The sequence below is a fragment of the Podarcis raffonei genome, chromosome 17, assembly GCF_027172205.1.
Source record: "Podarcis raffonei isolate rPodRaf1 chromosome 17, rPodRaf1.pri, whole genome shotgun sequence".
Lineage (NCBI taxonomy): Eukaryota > Metazoa > Chordata > Lepidosauria > Squamata > Lacertidae > Podarcis > Podarcis raffonei.
Genome location: NC_070618.1, coordinates 11,428,301 through 11,450,804, shown reverse-complemented (window position 1 = coordinate 11,450,804; position 22,504 = coordinate 11,428,301). Strand labels below are relative to the sequence as shown.

The 22,504-nt window shown below is 42.3% G+C and overlaps 1 protein-coding gene and 1 non-coding gene across 11 annotated transcripts in view; one reads left to right on the top strand and one right to left on the bottom strand.

Moving 5' to 3' along the window:
* NRG1 (neuregulin 1) overlaps positions 1 to 22,504 on the top strand; it is a 526,342-nt gene that overhangs the window by 178,477 nt on the left and 325,361 nt on the right. The window lies entirely within an intron of this gene.
* Positions 14,951 to 15,029, bottom strand: TRNAM-CAU (transfer RNA methionine (anticodon CAU)). The gene has a single exon. It is a non-coding gene; the product is annotated as a tRNA-Met (tRNA).

Sequence of the window (22,504 nt, the reverse complement as noted above, 5' to 3'; positions counted from 1 at the left end):
TGCCACCTACCCCTAACTTGGACAGCTGCTCCAGAAGATACCATGGCTGATGGCACTGAAAGCCGCAGAAAGGTTGAGAATTAACAGGGACACATTTTCACTGTCTCTTTCCTGACAGAAACCAGGCCTAAACCCTGATTGAAATGGATCTAGTTGCACAATTGCTGTTGTTTTGTAGAATTCCTTCCTTCCTTGCATAATTTAATTCACTAGCCACAAGGAGGGACACTAAAGCCCTGACAGCAGCCTCTTCTGGTTTCTTAGGGAGGAATTCAATACCATGCCCAGGCATTCTGCAATCAACTGCTTTGCTCTTGAAACCTATATTTCAGTGCACTTGTTTCGGCAACTCTGCTAATGCAGGGAAAGCAGCTCAAGGGAAGCATAGCAGGTGGCTTTCCTGTTGACCAGTATGCTTGGAAAACAGCTGGATGCTGTCTCAGTAGCAGTTCCTTCAGAGGTATGGCAGCAGATGGCAAAGTGCTCCTTCTTTGATGGGCAATCCAAAGACAACTGTACTTGAAAGATGCACATGTGTAGTCTCTCTGAAATGAAGAAGAAAAATGGCTCCACCTGTTGATCAGCCTCTGGTAATGATTGAATTGGTGTACATAAGCTTTCCTGCTCGTTTTTCTTGGCATCACTTTAATAATTTGGAGATACGTGATAAATGAAAAATGCAGTTTGTAAGCCTAAAGAAGCTGTAAGGATTACTGTATGATGGGAGTGTGTGTGTGTGTGTGTGTGTGTGTGTGTATGGTGTTGGAATGTGCAATGTTTAGATATTGTTCTCATTGAAAGAAGAGGAGTGTAGAGTTTAAGTTGCATTGATCTTTTGCAGGAGTATGGAGGTGTTATTTCTATAAACAGGAGTCATGGTGCAATACCAAACTGATAAGCCTTGCTTCATGAGCAGGCTTACAGGAAAATGGGACAATTTATGCAACTCAGTGTTGGTTGGTGGTTTGGCTAAAGAATAAAATACTAGGTGTAAAATAAAAGGAGAATTCCCTGGATGCCTAAATCCTCCCTGGCCCCAAATATGGCAACAGAGTATAGCATAACGGACAGGATGGTTGGGTGGAAAATCCAGCAACGATTAGGCAAGAGAACGGCCTGCCACTCCCTTAAATTGGCCAGGAGTGGGCTAGGCGCAGCCCCCAAGCCCCTGCCACTGATTGGCCTCGCGGGCATTGCCCACCCATACCTGAAAGGCCATTATGGCTAGAGGTGCGTTGACCAACCTCTCCCCCCCAGCCGAAAATGGTGGCCTCCATGGACCCACCATGTGACAAACGTCACCCACCTGGAGCCCCAGGTGAGCAGTTACTATTGAGAGTTGTTTTTGCATGGCGCAAAACACACATATAGAACTAGGGCTTTTTTGGGGGGGAGGCAGGGTTGGTTTTTGGCTCAGTAGGTCAGAAGCCATGCACTCCTCGATCCAGGGAAAGGTAACATGGAGTTCAGGCTTCCTCCTCCTTACCTCCAGCTCACAAACGCACACAGAAAAATGAAATAACAAGGAGAAAAGAAATGCAGAACAAAAGCTGGCAGCCCGGTCATATGGATTAGCTTAAGCTCTGCACAGCAAAATATTATTTATCCCATGACAGTTAAAATGAAACCCTGTCCCTGGGAGAGCAGGGCAGAAGCTGCTGATTCTATTCCAGTATGCAAAGCAAGTTATTTGCCTTCCCTGTGGCTCACGAAGCCAGGCAAGGAGTTGGGAATGGACCCTGTTTTCTGTTTTGCTTGCTCCCATCAGAAACAGTGGATTTCCTGGTGGAACTACGTTGTGCGGGTTTGGGGAAGGCAGAACATGTTGGCTCTGCCTAGGTTTAACCTGCCAAACAAAGGACAGAACTCTTAATAAAACCTGAGAATCTGTGCTGCGTAAGGGCTAAGAGTATGAGATGGGGAGCTTGGGGCTCAAACCTTGTCTCACCGCAAAACACGAGGCCCTTAGGAAATCACTACTTCTGTGACTTCAGACCCTCTTCCCCTCCATGGGCATAAAGCATTGTTACAAGAATTGTTACAAGAATGCAGTTGTCAGGATTACTTTAAGGATGTGGTATATGCAGTATTATAGGGCATCTAGTCTAGCATAGCTGTCAACTTTTCCCTTTTCTTGCGAGGAATCCTATTCGGAATAAGGGAATTTCCCTTTTAAAAAAGGAAAACATTTGCCGGCTACAATGCAGGAATTTCAGCTAAAGCATACATGACAGATGGCCATCCAACCCTTGCTTAAAAACCTCCAAAGAAGGAGAGTCCACAACCTCTCGAAGGAGACGGTCCCACTGTCTAGCAGCTCTTACTGTCAGAAAGCTTTTCCTGATGTTTAAGCAAAATCTCCTGTCTTATAACTTGAAGTCATTGGTTTGATCCTACCCTTCAGAGCAGTAGAAAACAATCTTGTTCCTTCTTCCATGTGACAGCCCTTGAGATACTGTATTTGAAGATGGCTATTGGCGGATTTGAATCAAATAGATTTAAATCACAATTTAAATCACTAGTCAGTAAGACTTGATTGAAATCATTTTTTTTACAGAAAGACTAATTCTTGCTGGTATCATCTTAATATCGACAACCAGATGAAGGTTTCATTTTGGGAATAATAAATTATCAGAGTAGTTTTTACATTTATATCAAAAATTACTTATTTGGTTATACTATTAGAAATACATAGACAGATAATTATGAAATTATTGTGAGGTTTAATAAGTTAACTGTTTATATTTGGACAACTTTTCTGCTGTACTTTATTGGAAAGAGAAAAGCAGTCATTTCCTTAATAACAATTTAAACAATTTATTTAACTAAAACAATAACATTATAGCATATGTATCTACATTTGTTAACAGATGTGGTGAAACTTTTTTTATAGACTGAGTTTTAGCATAAATGAAAAAATTAAACAAATCCTTATTTCCTAATGAATAGCCTTTAGACTATAATGTAACTTCAATAGAAAACTATCTTTAGAAAGATTTTTCCTCCAAAAGCATTTTATTTTAAAAATCCAATTTAAATTTTAAAAAATCTGATTTAAATCAAAAACATCTGATTTAAATAAAAAAATCCGATTGTTTTATTCTATTTAGAAAAAAATCATTGATTTTTATCTAGTCTGATGGCCATCATATCTCCTCTCAGTGTCCTCTTTTCCAAGCTTAAACATAAGCTTTATTGTTAACAGAAGGCAAAAAAGGAAATAATATTATATTAGGTGGCAGTATTTTTAAACTTCTCTCATATCATTCAGTTCATTTTGCTTTTTTCACACCACAACTCCTCCAGACATTCCTCTTCTTGGTCTTGTGCTGCAGACTAGTTTTGTAAACCTCATGGTCAATGGCAGGGACCAATTCAGAAACATCCACATTTGTGATTCCTTATATGTATAACCAACTCTTCCTTTTAGAAAGCCCTGTGGCTTAAATGGAACTGACTCCTGGTGGCTTCCACCTTTTGACAGCGATCAAGTCAAAGCACTATTGACTATTACCAGAACTTTCACTAATCTCAATAAATTCTGTGTAAAATAATTATTCCTGAAGGGTGCTCTTTTATCCAGAGGCTGATAGTACAGTGGTACAGCATATGGCTTACATACAGAGATACAAGGTTAAATCACTGACATTTACAATAAAAAGGGCCCTTCAGGCAACAGGACTGAGGGGAAATGATAGCACGATAACATGTTGGAGAGTTATTTGGTAAGGTTAGCTGGTCTCCTTAAAGGACAGCTTTTTACGGTCAGTAATAAAAACAAAGTGAAGTATTTAAGATAACATTATGTTTCTGTCCATAATTCAATGCAAATCTTTATTCATTTTCTTCAATAAAAATTTCAGACGCCAACTCATGAATCATAGCAGAAACCCACAAAGCCAAATCCATAGACTTTGTGGGTAGAAATAAAAAGAGACCGTAAGGAAAAGATACAAATGTATTTTGCAGAGAAACACAGCACAGTCTGTCATATGTACATGCCGTTTCAAATGTCTCTCTGGCAAGTACAGAATACAAAGAAACACTCAGTTCATCCACTTCTGAAATATGTCAGGAAGGAAGTACGGCATGCAAGATTAGACAGGCTCATTGTACATTGTTAAGTGACCTTTTTCAAGCTAAAATCCCATTCTGAGATATTTCATGTCCAATCATGCACCTGGCTTGGCATTCAATTGAAGGGAGAGTTCCTGTTTGTCAGTGCTGCAAACTTTTTCAGGAATAGGCCAAAGTGGAAAGGTAATTTTCCTAGCTGCAATCCAGATTTTGACAGGATCACACACTGATAATTTTATAAATGTCCCCACCACAGGATAATGCAGATAATTCCATTTATTGCTTGTGGAATTAAAGGAGAACACTGTTGTGCAATTTCAACTGAGATGACCTGTTTCCTAATCTTTTAGTTAAAAGCTGCAGATGATTCCCTCTTGGCCAACCTACCTGCAAGAAGGAGCTGGTTGGGACTGAGGAAGGGAGGAAGGAAATCTGTTTCCAGTTGGAATGGGGCCAGAAGGACAGAACTGCCTGTGCTTTGAAGCAGGTTTCAAAGAAGTAGTCATAATAATGAGAAAGTGGGTTCATCAAAGGCATGGTCATTCGATTTGGAGGATCTGATTATTCTTTATAGACACAAGCTTTCTGTCTGTGTAGCTTCTCCGTAGCCACTGTGTAGAAGTGTAAATAAAAGTAGCATCAGGCATTGTTAAGTCCCTAGTAATGTCCCATCCAGATAGATACACACACCCTCTGAACATTGGCCCAAGTAAAACTACAATTCCTGGACACAGCAGCATATCTGAGCAAGCACTCTCCAACACCAAACACACACACATTTTCCTGAAACATGCAGGAAAGGTCTTGCCATGGGTTGTTTCTGTCACAAGTCAAGGATCGAGTCAGAGTCAGGTATGTGTAGCATGCTTATAGAACAGAGATGGGGAACATTTGGTTCCCCAGATGTTCCTGATCTACAACTTTCACCATAGCTCATGATTCCACCAGCAATATCTGGAGGACCAAAGGCTCCCCAGCTTTGTAACACAGAACATATCCAGGACGAGCCACCCAACTCTATCCCTTCTTAGTTGTAGGCTGCAAGTAAAAACATTCCTGTTTGCCCAGGCATTTGACTCCTGGAGCTGAGTAAAATGTTGGACCTCTGGCCCACAACTCCGAGAAGAAATAAAGTGAGGTTTCTGCTGGCAGGTTGGGACAAAGATACCACTGCTCTAGTAGCTTCCTTTTTAGCCACAATTTTACCCAAAAGGGTTCCCAATGAACCATCCCTTCAGGAAATAGACTGGGCATAGCAGAATATCTAAGTGCACACAGCCACAGGGTGACCCTATAACCCATGACAGCTTTAACCTTGTCCTTTTAATTATCCCAGTGGTTTTATATTATGATGCCAATAGAGATATTTTATTTGATTTTACTCCTGGAGCTGAAATCTGAAATACACTTACTAGCCACATTGAACGCAGTGTTGCTTCTGAGTAAACATCCGTAGGATTGAACAGTAAGCTTTCTAAAACAAAAAACCTGTGATGCTTTTTCTCCCTCTCCTTCTGCTGCTGCTGCTCAAGAAATTGTTTAAATAAAAAATAGAAATAACATGGTCAGCCTAGAACTCCCCCTCTGTCCTGGCCAGGTTCAGATGTTACAACAAACCATGGTCTGTTGTTAGATGTATGAACCAGCACAAGCCTCATTCTTCTGTGCTCCTGTCCCCCATTCACACACAAGAGTTAAAGCTTCCATTCCTGGAATAGAAAAAGAAGTGGTTTATAGTGGCACTTGAACTGAGCAAACTGTTTTGTTAACAGAATATTTAACCAAAGGCATTGGGCTTGTTCTTAAACCAGGAAAGGACGCTTTAAATCTCTTCCCCTCATGCATGAAGGTGAGGGGGAGTGTGCAAGCCCAAGGCTTATGCCAGCTCAACTTGTAACAACAAATGATGATTTGTCATTATATCATACCTGGGCCACTGAGTCCATCCAGTATATGAATATATGGTGACAGGGAAGCTGAGCACTTCAGCTGCAAACGCAGCCGCCTAGAAGAAAGTCTTTCTGGTTTTAATGGTACTTAACTTCCAAGTAGCCTAGGATGACAGCCTTAATCCAATACTTCTAAGTATATTTCAGGAGGAAATGAAAATGCAGCTATCCGAACAAACATTCAGTGCCCTGTTATCTCTTTCCCTTCTGAGAAAGCAACATGACATTAAGCTTTTCTTTGTGTTATGCGAGTACTTTTTTTTTTTTAGTGCCAGTTCCTTTAAAGTTCAGTAATCTTTCTAGTTCTTATGTGATCTAAACTGTCTCTGGAGAAGTGATCGAGAATGTTGTTAGGGAAATGTTTGAGAATAGGCTAAAAGGATGGGTGGGTGAAAAAAAAGCACACTCCGCCACTGAAGTCCTCTGTCACATGCTTCAGTCCTAAGCACATTTACTCAGATGTTATTGCTGTTTAATTCCGTGGGGCTTACACCAAGGGAAGTGGGGTTAGAACTGCAGCCTTGGATGAGGGCCAAAGTGGAAATCGTGCAGACTTTTTTGTCCAAAGGCTCCTTCATGAGGTGTTCATGAGGTGTGGTGGGTGTCATTCCAATAGTATTGTGGAGGAAAGGGGAGACAGAAGCCAGTGTGGTGTAGTGGTTAAGAGCAGTGGACTCGTAATCTGGGGAACCAGGTTCGCGTCTCCGCTCCTCCACATGCAGCTGCTGGGTGACCTTGGGCTAGTCACACTTCTCTGAAGTCTCTCAGCCTCACTCACCTCACAGAGTGTTTGTTGTGGGGGAGGAAGGGAAAGGCGATTATTAGCCACTTTGAGACTCCTTAGGGTAGTGATAAAGCAGGATATCAAATCCAAACTCCTCTTCCTCTTCTTCTCTCTACTATCCAGATAAAGATCACCTGCCCCATGCCTGCCATTAAAAAAAAAATACAGTACGTAGCAAATGCCTCGTTTGGCTCCGAGTCCAAATGAAATCAGTGGGGCTTGGTTCTAGAGCAGGCATCCCCAAACCCGGCTCTCCAGATGTTTTGGGACTACAATTCCCATCATCCCTGACCACTGGTCATGTTAGCTAGGAATGATGGGAGTTGTAGTCCCAAAACATCTGGAGGGCCGAGTTTGGGGGTGCCTGTTCTAGAGCAAATACATTAAAGACAGTGTGGCAAAAGGAGCAAGCAATTGTTTTCATATGAAGCCATGTTCCGCGGTGGGCAAGGGGACACAAAAATGGGGTTGTGGCTGAGCGGAGTCCGTTTGGGGGAGGAGTGAGAAATGTCCTTATTTTCATCTGAGGAATGTTGGAGAGCATGTCGTTGCAGGCAGTCTTCCGTGGATTGTGGAAAGAGCCTCTAAAGCACAGTGATGTCAATAGTCATAACTGTGCCAGCGATACATGTATAGGATTGCAGTTTTAGTGTCTTTGAAATAGCCGCTTAACCATATTGATGTAGGCATCAGATGGAATACTTTCCAGACTTTCCCTCTACTGCCAACATATAAGCGGACTAGGGTAATATATTAAATGGCAACCTGGGATTTTGCTTGTTAAATCACCTGTTTGGAACTTTTTAATACTGTGCCTTTTTTTACAACCAGATCCTGGAAAACAACAGCACCTTCCTCTCGGCTGTCCCTGTTTTACAATGGGCACTCACACCTGAAGCCTGTTTTTCTAAGCCCCAGCATATCCTGTGCAGGCCTTAGTAGAATTTGCTGTTTAATACTTTAAACTTTTGTAGTTCAGTTTACCCACTCTTCATCCCAATCCTGCATTTATGGAGTGGGAGCTGGGCCAGATACCCTTCCATAAAAGATTTACATTGTATTTTTTTATTTTTAATCCTCTGAGAGAGATCTTCATTTGTTATTAGCTTTATTTTGAGAAGCAACAGGAATGTATGCCGTCATACAGAAAGACAAAGCAATCTTTGAAGGCGGGGAAATGTTGCTAATTTCAAATTTCCTCCCAGGTTTGCTGAGGCAATACTTGCAACCCCTGCAAATGTACAGAAACAGATGTTAGTAGCCCCACCCCACCCCGCTCCCTCTCTGAAATAAATTGTATTTATTACTATGGAAGTTAAGTGTGGAGGCCAGAATCTCAGTACTGTAGAGGAAACTATACCACTTGCAGGACTATACCACTGACAGTTGAAGATCACATTTTGCAATGATTCCTCACGTTAATGAAACCAATCTTTTTAGGAAGAATGAAGGAACATTTTCCTTAACGTGCTAGTTTTGTGTGTGTGTACGCGGTTTCTCTTTTTTTGCTCACGTTCTTATTTTTTACTTGGAGGAGCATTCAAATATTTGATGCCCTACCCGCAATCTGCAGTGGTTTAATCTAGCAAAAGATGTCCCTCTCATTGTTCTGCTGATCCTGTAGTTTCACCATTATAAAAACTGAAAGAGGGGGAAATGAGATTTTATGCATAGGCTAACCTTTATCCACTCAAAAACTGAAGAAGGTGTTATGTACTGAAGTTCTCACCCTGGGCCAGCAGGGGGAAACCGTAGAAAGGTTTCACTCAGGTCCACATATGCAAATCAGGAATGGAAAGTGACGTTCATTGATTGGATAGTTACAGAAAGTGGTTTCTGTTGCTCTATATAAGCAGGCTGGCTAAACCCTTCAGTTCAGTTCTGTTCTGGGTCTGTGAATAAACAAGAGCAGTTTGAAGAATCGCTGTGTTGTCTGATATGTTCACCCACAACTTAACAGAAGTCTCAAACAGGAATATGGCAATTTGCATTCATTTGCAAGGCTGTTATCCCTGAGTTTAAGGGCTCATCCAGACTTCCCAGCAGGCAATGTGCAGGTCACTGGTTTGAATCCAGCTCTGGGCTGAGTTCTCTTGACAATAATGCTGATCAGGTGAGGAGGAGGGTTTTGATCTTCAATACAGAACCCCGGGCAGTGGAGATTAAGCCTCCTCACCCAGTACATCACAGTGAAGAACAAAAGAACCCATCCTTATTTATCGGGGTTCCCAAATAACAAGGAGGGAGAGAGGTGGCCTGAAGGACAGGAATGGATTGGGGGAGTGTCAGGGGAGGCTCTGAAGGCGTGACTAGGCCTGGGGGAGGGTTGCTCATCCTTACACATAAGATGGGAATTCCAGAGGTTGGTTTCCTCTATGGAAAATGCCTTAATAACCTGCATTGCAGCCAGATTCATCTTTGAGAAACAGGAGACAGCGAGCAAGACCTACCCTTTTGACCAGTTGTGTTTGTGCGTGTATATGCCTACATTGCTTTGAGCCATCATGGGAAAAGCAACTAACTATGTGATCATAAGGATATACAAATTCAATGGGACTTAGTCATTGTTTTGGAATGCAAGCTAAGAAATGTTTTAAATAAATAAGTGAATGCATGTGGCAGAACGGTGTTGTGGCATGTAATGGTTATGCTTTGGGACCAATCCAAAGGATGAGGGTTTTGTAAGATGGTTGTTTCCTCTGAGTTGGTGTAATGAATCAAGAATCCACCATCTACATGGAGAGTATTTCAGGATGTTCCATCTCCACCCTTTCTCTCTCTCTATGAGGCCATTTATTAGTCATTAAATTTACAGGGAATTCTGCACACCGTCAACTTTGCATACCAGACACAAATGTGCTTAATTTATTCTAATTTTTTATTGCAAAGATGTTCAGACTTCCTGCTCTCAGGAATTACTGTCTCACAGGGAAACTATTCTGCTCCAGGATGGGACTTGAGGGATTGACTTAACTGTTGGGCCAGAGACAAAGAGTGAGGAGATTGCTTCAACCCTTCCAGCAATCTTGTGCAAGTTTGTTTGAAAGTAAGTCTCATTGTGTTAAGCAGGACTTACTCCAAGGTAGATGTGCAAAGCATTGTAACCTTGGTAGCTCAAAATATAGCTATTTGCTGAAGCGTTATCCACTCAGAAACTGAGGAAGTCTCAAACAGGGATGTGGCTATTTGCATTCACTTGTAAGGCTGTTATGTACTGAGTTGAATAGGATCCAAACTGCAGCAGTCTGATTGGTCCTAGAACAATAGGATCCAAACTGCAGCAGTCTGATTGGTCCTAGAACAATGCAGCAGTATGATTGGTTGGCAGGAACCACCCAATCATGCTCCAGATATAAGTGAATCCACAACCTGATTGGCTTACAGTAGAATTCCAGAATAAGCCAATCATGTGCAGCTCATTGTGTAAATAATGTATATAAAGCAGATACTTTGAGGGGACATTCATTCATTCCTCCTCACCACTATGAGCTGAATAAAGAGCATGAAATCACTTTGCGACTCTGAGTATATTTCAAAGGCTGTTATCCCAGAAGACATCACTGAGTTTAAGGACTCATCCAGACTTCTTTTTGTGCTGCACGTTCCTGGCACAGGCTCACACTTTAAAGCTCCTTGTCTGAGGGTGTTTTGTTTTTTGTCCCAGTGCGTTCCACGGGAAAACCTGCATTTTACTGCTGAATCAGAGCAAAAAATACAGTAAGTGTTGTAACAAAAACAATAAACCACCAGAAATGCAGCACAAAAGGAAGTTTGAATGAGCTCCAAGTCTTGTGGGAAAACCTGGTCAATTTAAGTCCCAAGAATAAATGATTCTTGTGAAGGTGCAAGAATGATTCAGGATGTCCTTTGAATCTGCAGGAAATTATTAAACCTCAGGAACTGATTCAATATTGATTAGAAATGAGTGTGTGTGTGTGTGTGTGTGTGTATATATATACGAGTGCGCCTTTATATATTTAAAATGTTATCCTGAAGGAGTAATTCTGATATTGCTGAATAGACTATCCTACTAGAGAGTTAAGAGAAAGTGACATAAAGATAGGGAACGTGATAAATATATAAAAAAATAAATTTTGGATTATGATGACCGAACATACATTTTGAAATATTGATGTTGCCATTTATATTATTACAATAATTATATTAGTATATGTCTAATACATTTTGGATGCTTTTCTGATGTATGCTATGCAAGTCTTTAAACACACACACACACACACACACACACACACACACACACCTCATATCAGTTCTCTATAGCCTAAGGCTGCAATCTGAAATACTCACCATAAGCCTCCACAGAAAGCAGTAGGACTTACTTCTGAGTAAACAGAAGTATTGCACTGTGCATTTTGCATTGTGAATGTGTTGACAAACCGAAACTATACCCAGAACAAAATCACTTGAGGATTGTGGCGAGGTGGAAATATAGATCCCTGAGCTCTGTTTTTGCTTTCTAGATTCAAGTGATAAGTAAAAAAAGAGAAGAAGAAAGAGCAGCCATAAGCAATAAGCTTATTGAAGAAAAAACAAGCAGAAGCAATAAGCGTTAAGAGAACTGGGTGGAGGGGGGGTAGTGATTGCATTTCAAGTAAGATGAAGCGTTTTAACATAAAGAACTCGATGTTTAAGTTTGAGCTAATTTCTTTTACCATTCTGCTTTCTAAAAATAACTGCAAACGATGTATCGTTTTTCTGTTCCATCTTGTTTAAGAGGCTGATGTCAGTGTGCTTGCTTATGTCAGTGGCCCTGTAACTTCAATTTGAGCGCTGTGTACTTTGCTCCACATGACAACATCGGCTGTTATCAGCGATAAACAGAATGGAAGGCTTTGCAGTTAAAGGTGTCGTGATGGGGCAGGGACAGGATTTTAAGAAGCAGGCGGACACTTATCAGATTTAGCAAGGAATGGGCCCTGGATTTTAGAGAATACAACCCATGGGTCAAATATAGGAATTCCTTTCAAGTCAGGTAACCTCCCTGTTCAGGCCCAAATGAAAGAAAACTCTTAAATGTCACTCGTGTACTGTTTAGATTAGAATGTATTTCGTAAGAACTACTGTGATTGCAGTACTTTCCTTCATTGGGATCAGGTTTCTGTCTGTCATTTGGGCTAGCGTGCCTAAGGAGAAAGTTGCAGTACAATTTTACAATGTGTACTGTAATACTGTCTTCCCACCCGCCACCCCCCAAAGCATCGCTCCTCAAACTTGGGAAATCGAAACTATACTGTCTTTGAACCAGAACCTTCATTTAGCTGTCATGGCTGTTGATGCGTCAAGCTTCCATTTACAGTGGTACCTCAGGTTAAGTACTTAATTCGTGCTGGAGGTCCGTTCTTAGCCTGAAACTGTTCTTAACCTGAAGCACCACTTTAGCTAATGGGACCTCCTGCTACTGCCGCGCCGCCGGAGCCTGATTTCTGTTCTCATCCTGAAGCAAAGTTCTTAACCTGAAGCACTATTTCTGGGTTAGCGGAGTGTGTAACCTGAAGCGTATGTAACCTGAAGCATATGTAACATGAGGTACCACTGTACATATATCTGAAAGAATCAAAATGGTCATCCAATACAATGCAAAGCTCCAGAACTTTCTGAAATGTTGTGTGAACTGCCATAACCATTTGATTGTTCTTCTTGATGAATTGTAACATTAGTTCATAAACCTCAATAAGCAACTCTACACATCTCTGGGCTCTGGTAAAGCAGCTGTCTATCCTTTATAAATAATGTTTTGTTTTTTTTCCAAAAAATCATTAATTGAAAAGCCCAATTAACAAATGTGGATAATACTGTACATTTAAACTTATGGTAGAAAATGAATCTGAACCTGCAAAAGCAGGAGGATAATTTTCTATGAACTAAAATGGCCGTAGTTTTGAGAGATCTGATGAAAAATTGTCACTGTCCCTTTGTGTATATTGTGCCATTTTTTATTTTAAAAATTCTTATTTTCCACATGGAAAGTCTTGTTGTTTATCTTTGCACATCTCTTTTATCCAGTGTATCATTAATAATAGTTAGGCTCTTTGTTCAAGGCAGCTACAGCTATTTCTGAGCATACCAAGTAAAACTGTGGTAGAGAGATGTGGTAGAGTGCCCTACCAATAGGCAAATTGAGGAGTCCTCCTCAGGTGGCAGATGCAAGGGAGTCAGCAGCAGCAAACCATTGGTTGTTCTTATGTGCCCCCACCCCGCAAACCCCTTTCTTTTGGAAGGTGGAGCTGCATTGGTTACGTGGTCTGTCCTCCTGCTACCTTAGGAGCAGTGGAGGTATGTAAAGGTAAAGGACCCCTAAATGATTAAGTCCAGTCAAAGGCGACTATGGGGTTGCAGTGCACATCTTGCTTTCAGGCCGAGGGAGCCAGCGTTTGTCCACAGACAGATTTCCGGGTCATGTGGCCATCATGACTAAACCGCTTCTGGCACAACAGGACACTGTGATGGAAACCAGAGCACACGGAAACGCTGTTTACCTTCCCACCGAAGCGGTACCTATTTATCTATTTGCACTGGTGTGTTTTGGAGCTGCTAGGTTGGCAGAAGCTGGGACAGAGCAACGGGAGCTCACCCCGTTGCGGGGATTTGAACCGCCAACCTTCTGATCAGCAAGCCTAAGAGGCTCAGTGGTTTAGACCACAGTGCCACAGTGCCACCTGCTCCCACAGTTGTGTAGGACACTTTGTCCTACATTGGGTAATGTTGGTAGGGGTGTGTTCGCGCAGCCCTGACACTCCAAATTATACTATCCATATTGCTCCACAGCAATATAAGAATCACAATATTTTTTGGGTTTCTTCGAAACCAATTCTAAATGCATTCTTCAGAATTCAGTAATATAAAGCACTGTCAGAAAACACACACACACACACCATACAATGCTTATTTTATTTTCCTCTTCTTTTAGGCACTGTGCTTCTGATATTTTCCTCAGTGGCAGATAGACCAAAGAATCACTCCAGAATGTTTAGGAAAGCCCACGGGATCGTTTGTGTGCATTTACACATGAGAGCCTTTGCGCCCTGATACTGCAATATGTTGCATTTGGTGGTGCCTGTCAAGAGTTTCCTCCAGGCTAAGTGAGGCGCCTGGAAATTTAAAACAAAAAAAAACAAAAAACACCAATCCGTTTCTGCACAAGCATGAGGAATCAGCTTTGCAGCAAATCTTTCATGTTGCTTTGCTTAGTTAAAAAATGTTGTGATTCTGATTAAATTGTGACTGTACCAAGAAGGGCCAATTTATACCACCTGCAGTCTTGATTAGAAGTTCTTTCCCCACCCACCAAAGCATTATAGAGCAGCTCACTGTTGCTTGCCCTGGGCAAATTTGGAAATAAATGTGGAAGGCAAATAATAAATAATGCAGGTTGCTTCATGTGACCGACTGCTGTAGTTTAAGGAGGCAAGGGACAAGATAGTAGTCAAGGTAATAATATAAATTCACTGGGACAGGAATAAAGTTTATAAATAGGCAGGGGCTGGAATGCACCATAGCGTGCTCCAGGCAGTGATGATGATGATGGTGGTGGTGATTTATTTCTGTGGCTGAGAAAGCTAAATTCTGCCCCAAGAAAAAACACACACATACCCTGGCCAATTGATTAAAATACAACTTAAAAACAAGATTAAAATACTACTTAAAATGCAGCCTCATTTCAGTGGAAGCCCAGATCAAAAACTGTTCGGGGGGAGAAAACGTCAAATCTTCACCAAGGCCAACTATCCAGACTGGCCCTATGTGGGCCAGAAAAGTCAGGCAAGTCCCCAAATAGGGGTTCCATCACAGAAGGAAAATGAAAGAGGGGGAGGGGATCAGGCTGGTTCAAAGCCAAAGGCCAGGTGGAACAACTCTGTCTTACAGGCCCTGCGGAAAAAAATCAGATCCTGCAGGGCCCTGGTCTCATGAGACAGAGCATTCCACCAGCCGGAGCCAGCGTTGAAAAGGCCCTGGCCCTGGTTGAGGCTAATCTGACTTCCTTATCAGGACCACCTGAAGGGCAACCCAAAGAGGTTTGAGGCTGAAACCTGCATGGCTCATGACAGACTGCCCCTGACATAGAATCATAGAATTGTTGAATTGTAAAGGACCTGGGATCATCTAGTTCAACCTCCTGCCATGCAGCTGTACCATACAGGGATCGAACCTGCAGCCTTGGCGTTATGAGCACCATGCTCTAACCAACTGAGCTATGGGGCTTGGACATGTCTTTCTGCTCCTTTCCCCCCTGCTCTGTAACTTTTAAGTGATATGGAATGTGTAGCATGATGCCAATAACCAAGATTTTCAACCTATGGGTCCACTTCATTGTCTTCTCTTTCAAGGAGTGGGATACTCCAGTGCAGCGAAGTAACATCAATCATTTTATTATATCACTAGGAGTTAATGCTACTGAAGAGAGGAGTTACTGAGATGCAAGGCTGCTGTATTCAGCAGTGGCACGGCCTCCGTCCGAAGCTGCAATTCTAAGCTCTCCATTTCTTGTTCCCCATTCCAGTTCTTCTGTTGGAACTTTGAATTCAATTTAATGTGCTCATGTAACAGGCAGATTATTGTGAGAGCTATCAGAGTGCTGAAGGGCAAATGGAATAAATTGGCGAAAAGAATGTATATAGGAAGGGCATGCAGAACACAAGTCCATTTAAATCAACTGGTTAAAGCCTAGAGGGATGCTTGAAAGAAGAGTTTTTATATTAAGGATTTTAGAAGCTTTCTATACAAAAGTGTTATATATGGAGTTAGGGTCAAAGAGAAAATATAGATTCCTCTCCGAAATACAGAATTACATTGCTATTGTCCTCTTAAAATTATTCACAACTAAAATGATATTTGTTTTACATTTCCTGGGGCTTTGTCACTGTAGCTGCCTGCAACATTATTCACATTTGAAAGTAATGCCCTTCTGATATTTTGGTGTTTTTTTAAAATATATAAATTGCATTGTACTGGCTTATAGATGGTAGCCAAAGGAGGAGGAGCAGAGAGAAAAACACCTGAATAATTTGAAACACAACATGAAGAAGATCTCCTTCACATTGCAGTTCAGATTATTCAGATGTTTGTTTTTCTGCTACTCCCCCCGCCCCATAACCTAAAATACATTGGCCTCAATCCTGTTTTAGTTGTGTGCAGCAATTGTTGCCGCAAACAGCAAACTCTTCCTGGCAGTTTAATTGGGCCCAGATAAGTTATGCAGATGTGCACCCAGATACACACTGCAGCCTCAGCACCTGCCCAAGCAGAAGCCTGTTTCTTGTTCCATGTACAGATCTCCTTTGCTGGACTGCAGCAATGATGCTTTCTGACTTAATTATTTCAAAATGGATTAAATAAAAACGCTCCCTCAAATACAATACCTCATATACCCCAAATGATTTGCTGCTTTAGAAAAACTTAATACTGCTTTGCACTAGAGCTGGTAAACACCCCAGCAAGTGTACCTTCATAAAATATTGCCCTAGATTAGCAAGAGCCCTGAAACAATTTTGCCATATGCTGTCCTCATCAGGACTCGTTTTTTAAAATAGCTCCTTTATGAAGGCGTTTTTACACAGCTCTGCTTTTACTACACTCCAAACTGCACATCGTGCGCAGGAAGTTAGAAGAGAAACAAAGACATGCAAAACTTTTAATAAATTTAGACTGCAATCCTATTAACTGGGATGTTATGCCATTGAATTCAACAGGACTTAACGTCTCCTGAGAAGATAGGTCTAGAATTACACTGTCAGGGGACAATTGAAACCCTGCATCCGCCAGAAGGAGGGAGTTAGGATCCGGTGGATCTCTGGCTCAGCCAGCTGCTTCCTGGCACAGTCATGCTATGCCTGTGTAAGCCCCACATCCCAGCTCTGCCAGAGATATACACCAATGTAACACCCTTGTGTAGACAGAGCTGGGACTCAGCTGGCTGAGACAAGGAAGGTAGATATTACACTGGTGTGCACCCAGAAAAATGGACTCAGGAAACAGGGGGACTTTTGCTGGATCTTAACTCTGGTTAGCTTATTCTGGTGGAACATACATCAGCAAAAACGGTGATCTGAATCAAGCCCCTTGGGTCAGCTGAGAGACCAGCAACTTTTGGTTCCTCCTCTCTTTGAACACTTTCTACTTGGCCCTTATAAGGTCCCTGTTACTAACATCTAGTGACTTTGTTTGCTTTCCTCCCTCTGAATCCCTTTTTCCTTTTGTGTCATGTCTTTTAGATCATAAGCCACATTGGGTGCCCTTCTCGACTGGAGAGTGAGGTAAAAATATTTTAAATAGGTAAATTTGCTTTCCTGTAAAAAGTGTGTGTGGTAAAATAGTAGGGTGAGGCCTGTATTCTATGACAGGGGGTTCCTTTTATGAGATATCCCTCTGTGACTGTTATCCACACTTCTAACACAGCAGCTCCCTTTAGCTCGGTGCCACTAATGTGACCTATTTTCCTTTTCTTTGTTGATTCATTCAATCTGGTTTAATTAATGAAATATAATTCCAGCCTTTTCTCCAGTCCCATTTCTAACTTATCACTTCACAGTCAGCACAGCATGGCAAATATGGCAATTTAAATGGATTTTTTCTCTCTCTCCTAGAAAAAAAATATATAACTTGCCCAATACTAAAGTGATGCATTGATTCCTGGCAACAGCTGCTAGGAAGCTATTAGGAACTGGAGTTAATCATTCTTGATTGTTATTGTCAGTCAGTTCCCATATTCACAATGCAGAACAATGTCAATACTGCTTACACTGATTTTATTTACAGCCATATCCACTGAAATTAGAAAAAAAGAGCTGCTAGGGGTTTTTCTTCCCCTGAGATGTGAAACTTTAGGCTAAGTCTGATTTTTCAGTTCCACAAAGCTTTTGGGTAGAGAGTCTTTGTAGGAGTGTACCAGTTCAGTCTGCCGGTGGGATAAAACGTTTCTGAATTCTCCACATTGCACAAGTCTCATGTTGATTTCGTAGAACTTCTTTCTTAAAGGGATGAAGAGAAAAGTCTGCTGGCAAGCATCTATTAAAAAAAAGAGAATGAACACATACATTAAATAAAAAATACATAACACCATAGAGCAATAACAACTTCCAGAGGTGCACTAATATTATTTATTATTATTTCTTGGACTTCTTATCTCCACTTAAATTGTACCTGCCTGGTTTGAACAATATAAAAAACACAAGACTAAAATCAGTTAAAACAATTTAGAAACAGAAGACGGAGAGTATATAGTGCATCCATTCTCACTTAGATGACTTACTGTGTGAGCCACTGCCAATTTTAATCTGGGGACTATTCCTCGCCATTGCAGCTGGCCAGATGTGTAAGCCCCTGGCCGTCTTTCTGCTTTATGTCAGCACTACCACCAGCGCTGGATTTAGGTTTGATGAGACCCTAAGCTACTGAAGGTAATGGGGCCCTTTATATGTCCAGCTGTCCTTTGTCAACAACAAATTGTCACTGTTTTTTGTGTTGAATATATGCTATATCAGGGGTCAGCAACCTGCAGCCCATGGGCTGCAAGCAGCTCACGAGAGCAGTTTAACAAGCCCACGAGCTGCCCCCAAACCCAACCGCCCGCTCAGCGAGTCCCCGCATGCTGTGCTAAACTGGCACGGCACAGGGACTCGCTTCCGTGGCGCTGGAAATCACGTCTGCATATGCCCATACACCGGAAATCGCACACGCACGCAATCCACCCACGGAGAGATCTCTGCGGGACTTGACCGGCCCAGGCAGGTAAAACCTTGCCGTGCCCTGTACTGTATGGTAATTTATGGACCTAATAGGTCCATACACAACACAAAACACTGTTGCTGTGTGTAGGTTTTATTTTATGTGTTTTTTTATCACATATTTTGGAAATGTACATCCAGGGTTTTTTTCCCCTTTAAATATTTTTGAGGCCCCCAAGAGAGTGGGGCCCTAAGCTATAGCTTGTTTAGCTTATACGTAAATCCAGCACTGACTACTACTGTAGATAGCCAAAGAACATTACTGGAGCAGCCAGCTCAGGAAGGATCTACAGTTCTACCTGGTTGGTTAATGACCTTCTTCTCTCTAACCAACTTGTGGCTCAGGTCCAAACTGAGATGCATTGCCTGCCCATTTGCCACTCTCCAGATCCCCAGTCCTAATACCCTTCTTACTCAGGCCATTCTTGCTATGTTCACTGTCCCCTGATGGCTCATGGCATGCTTCCAAACCTGTACGGCATGTCTTAGTTGAATTAACATTGATTTCATATACTGCTTAAGTGTTCATAGAGCCGACGGCTCTTGCCAAGGGTGGTTCATTCTTTTTGCTTTGAGAAGCAAAGTATTGTGGCACCTGAAAGCCTCATAAATTTACCACAGTGTGATTACTTTTGTAGAGAAGAACCTACTTTATCAGCTGCATGAAATGGAAGCTCATGCTGCAATTGATTGATTGAATCATAGAATCATAGCATCATAGAGTTGGAAGAGACCACAAGGGCCATCGAGTCCAACCCCCTGCCAAGCAGGAAACACCATCAGAGCACTCCTGACATATGGTTGTCAAGCCTCTGCTTAAAGACCTCCAAAGAAGGAGACTCCACCACACTCCTTGGCAGCAAATTCCACTGTCGAACAGCTCTTACTGTCAGGAAGTTCTTCCTAATGTTTAGGTGGAATCTTCTTTCCTGCAGTTTGGATCCATTGCTCCGTGTCCGCTTCTCTGGAGCAGCAGAAAACAACCTTTCTCCCTCCTCTATGTGACATCCTTTTATATATTTGAACATGGCTATCATATCACCCCTTAACCTCCTCTTCTCCAGGCTAAACATGCCCAGCTCCCTTAGCCATTCCTCATAAGGCATCGCCTCCAGGCCTTTGACCATTTTGGTTGCCCTCCTCTGGACACGTTCCAGTTTGTCAGTGTCCTTCTTGAACTGTGGTGCCCAGAACTGGACACAGTACTCCAGGTGAGATCTGACCAGAGCAGAATACAGTGGCACTATTACTTCCCTTGATCTAGATGCTATACTCCTATTGATGCAGCCCAGAATTGCATTGGCTTTTTTAGCTGCCGCGTCACTCTGTTGGCTCATGTCAAGTTTGTGGTCAACCAAGACTCCTAGATCCTTTTCACATGTACTGCTCTCAAGCCAGGTGTCACCCATCTTGTATTTGTGCCTCTCATTTTTTTTGCCCAAGTGCAATACTTTACATTTCTCCCTGTTAAAATTCATCTTGTTTGTTTTGGCCCAGTTCTCTAATCTGTCAAGGTCGTTTTGAAGTGTGATCCTGTCCTCTGGGGTGTTAGCCACCCCTCCCAGTTTGGTGTCATCTGCAAATTTGATCAGGATGCCCTTGAGTCCATCATCCAAGTCGTTGATAAAGATGTTGAATAAGACCGGGCCCAAGACAGAACCCTGTGGCACCCCACTAGTCACTCTTCTCCAGGATGAAGAGGAACCATTGATGAGCACCCTTTGGGTTCGGTCAGTCAGCCAGTTACAAATCCACTGAGTGGTAGCATAGTCAAGACCGCATTTTACCAGCTTCTTTACAAGAATATCATGGGGCACCTTGTCAAGTGCCTTGCTGAAATCAAGGTAAGCTACATCCACTGCGTTCCCTTCATCTACCAGGCTTGTAATTCTGTCAAAAAACGAGATCAGGTTAGTCTGACATGACTTATTTTTCAGAAATCCATGCTGACTATTGGTGATCACAGCATTCCTTTCTAGGTGCTCACAGACTGTTTGTTTAATGATCTGCTCCAGAATCTTCCCTGGTACTGATGTCAGACTGACTGGGCGGCAATTATTTGGTTCCTCTCTTTTCCCCTTTTTGAAAATAGGGACAACATTTGCCCTCCTCCAGTCTGCCGGGACTTCGCCTGTTCTCCAGGAATTCTCAAAGATGACTGCCAGTGGTTCTGAGATCACATCTGCCAGTTCTTTTAATACTCTTGGATGCAGTTCATCTGGCCCTGGAGACTTGAATACATCTAGACTAGCCAAGTATTCTTGTACTATCTCCTTAGTTATTCTGGGCTGTGTTTCCTCTGCTGAATCATTTGCTCCAAATTCTTCAGGTCGGGCATTGTTTTCTTTATCGGAGAAGACTGAGGCAAAGAAGGCATTGAGGAGTTCAGCCCTTTCTGTGTCCCCTGTTTGCATTTCACCATCTTCTCCTCTGAGTGACCCCACTGTTTCTTTGTTCTTCCTTTTGCTACGAACATACCCATAAAAGCCTTTTTTGTTGCTTTTAACCTCTCTAGCAAGCCTGAGTTCATTCTGTGCTTTAGCTTTTCTGACTTTGTGTCTAAACGTGCTGGCTATTTGTTTGAATTCCTCTTTGGTGGTTTCCCCCCTTTTCCATTTTTTGTACACATCCTTTTTTAATCTTAACTCAGTTAAAAGTTCTTTAGATAGCCACCCTGGCTTCTTTAGGCACCTTCCGTGTTTCCGTCTCATTGGTATTGCCTGAAGTTGTGCTTTTACTATCTCCCTCTTTAAAAACTCCCAGCCATCATGAACTCCCTTTCCTTTTAGTATTACTGTCCATGGGATCTCACCCAGCACTTCCCTAAGTTTTATGAAGTCGGCTTTCTTAAAGTCGAGAAATTGAGTCCTAGTATGCTTGGCTGCTCCTTTCCGCTGTATAGTAAACTTCAGAAGAGCATGAGCACTCGCGCCTAATGATCCTTCCACTTCTACCCCACTAACCAGGTCATCAACATTGGTTAGGACCAGATCTAAAATGGCTGTTCCTCTTGTTGCTTCTCCCACTTTCTGGACAATGAAGTTGTCTGCAAGGCCAGTGAGGAATCTGTTTGACCTTATGCTCTTGGCTGAGTTTGACATCCAACAAATATCTGGGTAATTGAAGTCCCCCATTACTACTATCTCCCTTCCTTTTGCATGCTTGGCCATCTGTTCCAGGAAGGCATCACCTATGTCCTCCGTTTGGCTTGGGGATCTATAGTAAACTCCCACAATGAGATCACTGTTATTCTTCTCTCCCTTAATTTTGACCCAAATGCTCTCACTTTGGCTTTGAGGTTCTAAATCTTGGATCTCTTCACAGGTATACACATCCCTGACATATAACACCACTCCTCCTTTCTTGTCTGGTCTGTTTCTCTGAAATAGATTGTATCCCTCCATTATTACATTCCAATCGTGGGTCTTATCCCACCAGGTTTCAGTGATTCCTATTATGTCATATTTAGTTTGCTGTACCAAGAGCTCAAGCTCATCTTGTTTATTTCCCATGCTTTGCGCATTAGTGTACAGACATTGAAGTCCATTAATCATTCCCCCGTGTCTCTTATTTAAGGATTTTTTCCTCCCACCACTAGGTCTGCGTGCTGTTTGCTCCATTCGGTCTATGACATTTGGATGATCATCTTCATCAATTGATAGACTCCTACCTTCACGAGCACTGTCTCCCTCCCCCACATTAGTCAGTTTGATGTCCCTCCCCCACATTAGTCAGATTGATTTGGGTATTTAATATCCTGCACTTCAGCACACAAGGGACACGAACTTGCTGATCAGAAGGTTGGTGGTTCGAATCCCCGCGACGGGGTGAGCTCCCGTTGCTCAGTCCCTGCTCCTGCCAACCTAGCAGTTCGAAAGCATGCCAGTGCAAGTAGATCTATAGGTACCGCTCTAGCGGGAAGGTAAATGGCGTTTCCGTGCGCTGCTCTGGTT